The 7,041-nt window shown below is 38.0% G+C and overlaps 1 protein-coding gene across 1 annotated transcript in view; it reads left to right on the top strand.

The window, feature by feature from the left end:
• Positions 1-4,926, top strand: part of LOC111251790 (uncharacterized) — a 29,554-nt gene extending 24,628 nt beyond the window's left edge. The window contains exons 6-7 of the transcript XR_015328452.1: positions 3,426-3,533; positions 4,745-4,926. The gene's annotated coding sequence lies outside the window, so the exon portion shown is untranslated. The remainder of the gene's footprint in view (positions 1-3,425; positions 3,534-4,744) is intronic.
• The last annotated feature ends 2,115 nt before the right edge of the window (positions 4,927-7,041 follow it).

Below are 7,041 nucleotides of genomic sequence, written 5' to 3'. Positions count from 1 at the left end.
ATGTATATATATATATACAGTTGGTACTGTATTGACAAGGATAAAAACATTATCTACATTTTTCATATAATTCAAGTTTAACCAGATATCGTAAACGTGGGCTCTCGCAAATATTTTCTATTTTGTTTCTATTAAAAACTGCTAAAAAGGAAATACTAGCTCTCGCCTATCACGTACTAACTGGGTCAGAGTTAGGCTATATGAAACATTTCAAGAGTATCGTCGATATGTATTTACGTGTCTTATCTGTAAATAAGTTTTTAAAGATACACATTGCATGCCGCACCAAAGGTCCGCCGGCATAAAGTATTTCTATTTTCATCTAATTATCACTCTCTAAATTAGAACAGAACCATCACTGGTACTGATGGTTATGTTTTTCAAAGAATCGTTTCAAATGACGGAAAAACATATTTAGCTTCATAACTTGGGCATAAACAACCTCATTCATCCAGCTAGTTCACTTGCGCCCGGGTAGAAGCTCTCTTCCGTACGTTTAAAGCTTCATTCTCACTTGTGTCTCTCTTAATTTTTTCTTCATAAATAATTATTTCGAACAATTAAAATCCATTTAGATCTCACGCATTTGCTTTCTAAATAGATAACTTCTACAGTTCACTCAGACCGAATAAAAGGTTGTTGTATATCGAACTTGCACATATCGAATATAAGTTCAAATATAAGAAACATTTTTTTTTATAGGTAAATAACTAACCACCGTTATACTTATAAAGTGTTGTAATACTGCCTCGGATTCTTCATGAATTCAATTTGATCTGCAACTCGGTCGAACCAGAAATGTCTCTTTCATACCTCTCCGATCTTTTCCAATAACTAAAAACTTAGTAATTTAGGTAAGTTTAGACGCATGCTCATTTATATCTCATTTATATATTTGAAATGATCTTCAGTCAATAAAAAGCCGACTAGGGAATAACAATCAACTTGCCTTAAAGAATTCATTGCGGTCATTATCGATTGAAGGTTTTAAAAATGTTGTCTACAACAATCTCCCATTCGGTCTCTCATACCTCATTGCAAATTCAAGCAAGTACCGTTTTTTTTAGGATCTAAGTGTAAAGCCACATGAAAAATCTGTCTGACACTATCGTGACAAACTTTCCGTCCAATAGTTCCCAACAAAAAAAGAACTACTTCAAGAGCTACTTCATTGAACCCGGGAGAGCTACGGCCGGTAGTGAGACTTCTCGCAGGATACCAAATGTCTAATAACATTATGACTTTGTTGTATTTCTACGCATACGCCTCACGTCATCTAAATACACCGCTACGGGTGTAAATCTGTTGCGGGAAAATTACCGAACGACTTCGTGAGCTTTCTACCTCTATGGCAGTCTAATGAAGAACCGATTCGTGTTGTTATAATTTCAATGTACGTAGGCTTGAACATATGTGTATATCTATATAGATATTAACGGGTATGAGTATTTTCCACCGACGCTATAATAGCTGACAGCGTAGAAGGAGTTGCCATTACGGACATGTATAACTTTACATAACAGTTCTGCCCACTTTTCAATACAAAATAGACATGAACTTGTATACAATAAGATTCCATCTCCTTCTAGCCAAAACTACCTATCGATATATCATAGGAGGGTATCGTTGCAAACGCTTTTATTTGAGTTCCGAAAACAGAGAGTCGATCTAGTCTATATACATATTGATATTAAAAAATTATCATTATAGTTAAGTATGTGTCGAAAATGAAAAACGACCGCTCAACATATAAGAAAAACTTGTTAGCCATACACCTTTATAAGGATTAACGCAACAGGCCTCCGCGTCTCCCAGTGGTCACAGATAGGACACATTTAAAGTCTTGTCAAGACAAGGTACCAATGCATAACTGCAACAAAGTTCTTCTTTTTAAGCGGCAAATTCGGTACAACGCACTTGTGGAAGTCCTGTACAGCCGAGTCGAGTTCTGCCCCAGTTAACGTCTCTGGTATAGCCCGCCTGAGACTATCAGTGAGGCACTGCATTTCTGGGTTGTGTATTTCCTGCAAACGGTTTAGTTGTATTAATACCAAGTAGTAACAGTAAAGTTCATTAGTAACGAAAGCTCGCATAGCCAAAATGGCTAGACGTAAATAACAGTTTTTCCCAGTTCGTACTTGAACCATGCCCACTTGGATCACTTGCCTTGTTTCTAATGGCCCCGTCTGGGGCGCAATCAGCCCACAGCTCTTCAGCCGCAACAAAAATCGAGCTTAGTTTTAATGGGTATTTTTCAAAGACAGGTAAACACTGCAGAAATAAATCTGACATAGGCTCGAGAACCTTTATCATTTCCTCGTTGGCTGAAATCATATGAATACGTAGGTAATAAATATTCACTGCACAATAACTTTACGTCACTGTAACTGCTACTTTTTTCGCTCAAGAAGATCCGACAACGATGCTATCATTGATCAGTACTTGTAGTAGAACTTAACGATGTCAAACAATATTATTAATACTAGCGCAGTAGTAAAAATACAAATACATATAGCTAATGGAACAGATTATTTCATTCTTTCTGAAGGTCACGTTTCCTGGTTAAACGCGCACGATTACTGTTTTTTACGGGATCATGTACTGCCTACCAAGACCTACAAGACAAGGAAAAAAAGTTTTTTTTTTCTCTATGTAAATAATGTATCCAATGTTCGAACTAAGGAAATGCTGAGAAATAACCAACCCACAGGGCACAGGGCCGCATTTGCTTTGGGATGCGTCATCTGGGGCATTCGCAAAAATCGTATCTAAGCTCAACGAAGTTAGAAGAGACAGGATCGGTTGCAAATGGAAAAAGTTGTTTGCCGATGTAGGAGAATATTGTCGGGTATCGTAGTCGCACATTTGCCTGCTCCTTCTTCGCCTTTCCTGAATCGCTTATTTCAATTTAGAACGTGTTACGTATTGAAGCTCTTTTGTCATTTGAACTGTGATGAGGGTTCGTACAGGTTGTTCGGGGGTTAACTTTTGTGACGAATTGCTATTGAAATTAGGGTACCACGAATGGATTATCTTAAATATAGCGCTAAGCATCCAAATTTAAGCACGTAGTGCCTATGATTCTTCTATATAGCTCGCTAAGTGTAACCGAACACAGAAAATACCCGTCGTCTTCTTAATGAAGATAAAACGATTATAATGAATCCTGTGAGCGAAAAGGATGTGACATGCGTCATTTGAAATACAGCCGGCCGTTGCAAAAAACAAAGGATCTAACAGTATGATGCTACGAACGACGTTGCGGCTGTCGATACACTATTTCCGTAACTTCAACTGGAAAAGTTAATTAGAAGAAATCAGAAACTCGCTAGGAACTTTTACCGGTGTAAATAACGCGCAGCTTCTAGGGGCAACTAGGCAAGACCTGTGAAAACATACGGTGGAACTACTTTTTTTTTCATCAGCTTGCAGATCTATTTGTTACGGAGGAACGAGTGGGAAAGCTGCCAATCGTTCGGCAGTAGATCGACGTCAGCAGCACCTCCTTTGTGACTGAAAGTAAAGCGCCAATGGTTAGCAAGAAACGTCAAGCAACTTTATTATCTAGGTACAACTAAAAGATCCGAATGTTGATGCGCGGTTTTCTCCTGGTTACGTATCGTAAGCAGGACTTACATGGTTATACATCGTGAAATCCAATTAGTAAAAATGTTAAAGCCTGTGTTCAGCCTGCTTTACCAAGGTCCAGCTAATGTTTTTGATGGTTTACGTCTGGTACTGAAGGTGTTAGACATTACTCCAGACTCTTAGCTTTGGCTGAAAAGATCTCCTCCTCGTTGATCGCTGTCACAGCAACGTTGATGGAAAAGAGTCTCATTTATAGTAGGGAGTTGAGAAAAGCGAACTGTCAAATCCAAGGTAGCTGGCCAAACAATGAACAAGGCCTTGAACATTGAGAGCCCGCATAAAACTTTCTCAAACTTATAGTTTGTGTGTTTGCTGAGCATCTATCTATGGTATAATCATTGACAAAAAGAATTGTTTTATTAGGCTTGAGTGTTTGTAATAATCGGATGGCATGACCATTAGACGGTTAGATTGTGTGTCCGTTGCTTAACAAATGGGCCTTGATTAGCGGAAGTTCCTAGTTAATACTTGCTAAAAACCTACGTCGGCCGAGTGCTTCTCTGAGAACACACAAATAGCGTAATAATTATCAAGGCTGTAAGAACAAATAGCATAAAAACGAGTCATACAGATTGGTGATTTGAAAGAGATCATGAACAGATTTTGCGTCACCTTGGCCCACAAAAGTACGATGTATATTCACCTAAGATGTCAAGCATAACCCTAAAAATCAGGAAATTTGTGAAAGCATACAAGCACTAGGTGGCTTTATCCAAATATCGCAACCTACCCCTTTTCCGAGGCCATTACTTCTCTGTCTTGAGTACCAAAATGCTGTAAATTGTTTGGAGGCAACAGACTGCTTAATCCATAAAGTACTTGTCTGAGTAACAACTGCGTAACACCAAACGTAACATCAGTCAGATAACAAATACCAAAAAAGTCCTTTCTTGTATGCCTTAAATTGAATATTTGATAGACACACTGAAGAGAAAAATAGTGGCAAAACATAAGGCTGAAGAAGGACATAATGTTAGGCGCTTACGCATTGTTAATTATATATGTAATCTTAAAATAAGAAGAACCTATGGTGATTTGAAGTCTAATAGATGCGAAAACATAATGTTCTCTTCGTTTTTTTTTGTCCTTTGTGAAGCCTCAAATGCAGGTACAGAAGCTGAGCCCTATGATCCTTAGCAGGCTTTCGGCAGAACGGCATCGGCAACACTGTTCGTCGCCTTAGGATTCTATGGCCATATGTCAAAGAATGAGACTTTTGCCTGTGTCATTGCATCATCACTAAAATCCTAGAAAAAATAAAATCACCTGGTACACGTTCGACGCGCTATTCTGACAAATAAACACAATGATTACAAATTAGCCCAAGCTTTCCAACTAGGCCAGTGGACTTCAACGGCCACGAAGGACACGGAGTGTATAAACAAATTGCGTCCGAAACAGTCAAGGCACCCCTTCAACAAAGAAAGTCACCAGATTGGTAGCAAATTGACACTAAGCACATATCTACAATATAATTCTAGCATGCAAAAGCGATAACTGCAGTCTCGAACTGATTTTTAGCCTGCAGGCTTCGCTGGAGAGCCTAAGAGCGCTCCAGGATTGAGCCTAGCTTTTTCAATCGAATCTTGAAGAGTACAGCCGTACCAAGAGTCCGTAGGTAGAAATCTTCCCGATCCGCTGAAAAAGAAAACAATCTCTTACGTTTTCTGCGAGGGCATAATTGAAAGAAGCTCTGATTGGTAAGCGCCGTTTAGATGAGCTCACCGTTTCAGATATAGCCAATATTAATCCGCCTAATCCTCGTAGAAGAGGTAAGTCGTTGGCAGATGCCTGTTTCTGATTTATACTTAAAAACCATTTCACCATTTAACTGGCCAATTAATTCTTCTTTGCTTCTGATTAAGTGGCATCTATATTTGACTGTTCAAAAATGTTCAAGAGCTACCAAAGAAATTTCAGCATTAGTCGTGTTCCACCCGATCCATACTACGAACAATCTTGCTTTAGACGCGCATGTTGTTTACGTACCTGATGGATTTTTTTTCAGCGATTTTTCAAAGAAGACAATCTTTTCAGAAATCAATATATGAATAGAACCTAAAGTAAAGTTTACTGAAATCATAGAAAAAAAACAGACAACTAGAGACTACGGTGATTAGATTTCGCAAGGCGGATTAGACGAGAAATAGTTATAAATCTGACGGTATAAGGGCAGTCGCTATTTCAAACCTTAGGGGGTTACATTTGGTAACTACTTATTGTCCAATAAAAGACTATGCCCTTTAAGACTAATTACATCGACTGTTAACGGGATTTTATCCACCTTATATTTCCTCCTACAAGCTGAAGTTCATATACTGTAATTGTTGACGTTTGGAAGCTATAGAGCTTAATAAAAGCTAGCGTATTTTGAAGCTAAAAAGTGAACGGGCAGCGTCTCTGTATACTATTAAGGGATTATCGGTTGGCCCCGTTCCGATAGAATACAAATGCGGTCTGAATTAGAAATCATAGTGAATGTTTTTTGATAGAATAGTCACACTTTGAAAAGAACTATAAAGGTGTCTGGGTTTTTATCAGCTCTTCTAGTACATACCTGCCACAAGCCTCAGTGGCGATAAATGCAGGCCGCGACCTTGCCATCCAAGGGTCCCATAGTATTTTCATGTGATGCGATGTTCCCATAAAATCTGATAATAAACGCCTCTTAGATTGTAGAAATAAAGAAAAAAAAAAAAAAAAAAAATATATATATATATATATATATATATATATATATATATATATATATATATAGACAAGAGATCACGACAGAAAGATTTTACAAAAACTGTGCGAAAATGTACCAGAAAAGTGTCCCCAATGCAACCCCAAATATACAATTCGGTAATATCCGTCTCGAACGGCACCAGTATTCCCTCTAAAGTTGTCTCCTTAATGAATAACATTACACAAATAAAGCTAATAACCAATATTGCCTGTCCAAAATAGCTACCCGTAGTCAGCACGTACAAATAAAAAAAAGTCAGGGAAGTATTGCTAGTAAAAATAAGGTGTGCTCATAGTATAAGATGAACAATTAATCTTCGTGGTTTTTTTAGCAATTTTCTAAGTGAACATAGTTAATTCGGTTTTTAGTGATCTGGGTGTACATCCGCTTTTTGACGTAATCGTTTGCGCATCGGAGAACTTGTAAGTAAGTCCAGTGGAGATCAAAGAAGACGTCTAGGTACGTAACGTTAAGTACGAGATTACGGACTCTGTTTAAACACCAACGTTGATACGGCCATTTCAGGCACACGCCAGTGTACCGTAGTTGAGCTTAAAAAGTTTTAATCTAACGTTCTAATGCCATATTTTTACATGTTGTTAAACAGATTATAATATCTAAGCAAGAAGATGCGTTTAAACATTTCCTATGTTACCGTTAAC

Source organism: Varroa destructor, unplaced genomic scaffold (assembly GCF_002443255.2).
Source record: "Varroa destructor unplaced genomic scaffold, Vdes_3.0 BEIS01000005.1, whole genome shotgun sequence".
NCBI lineage: Eukaryota > Metazoa > Arthropoda > Arachnida > Mesostigmata > Varroidae > Varroa > Varroa destructor.
Note: the sequence above shows the minus strand (reverse complement) of the source record. Positions and strands in the feature narration are given on the sequence as shown.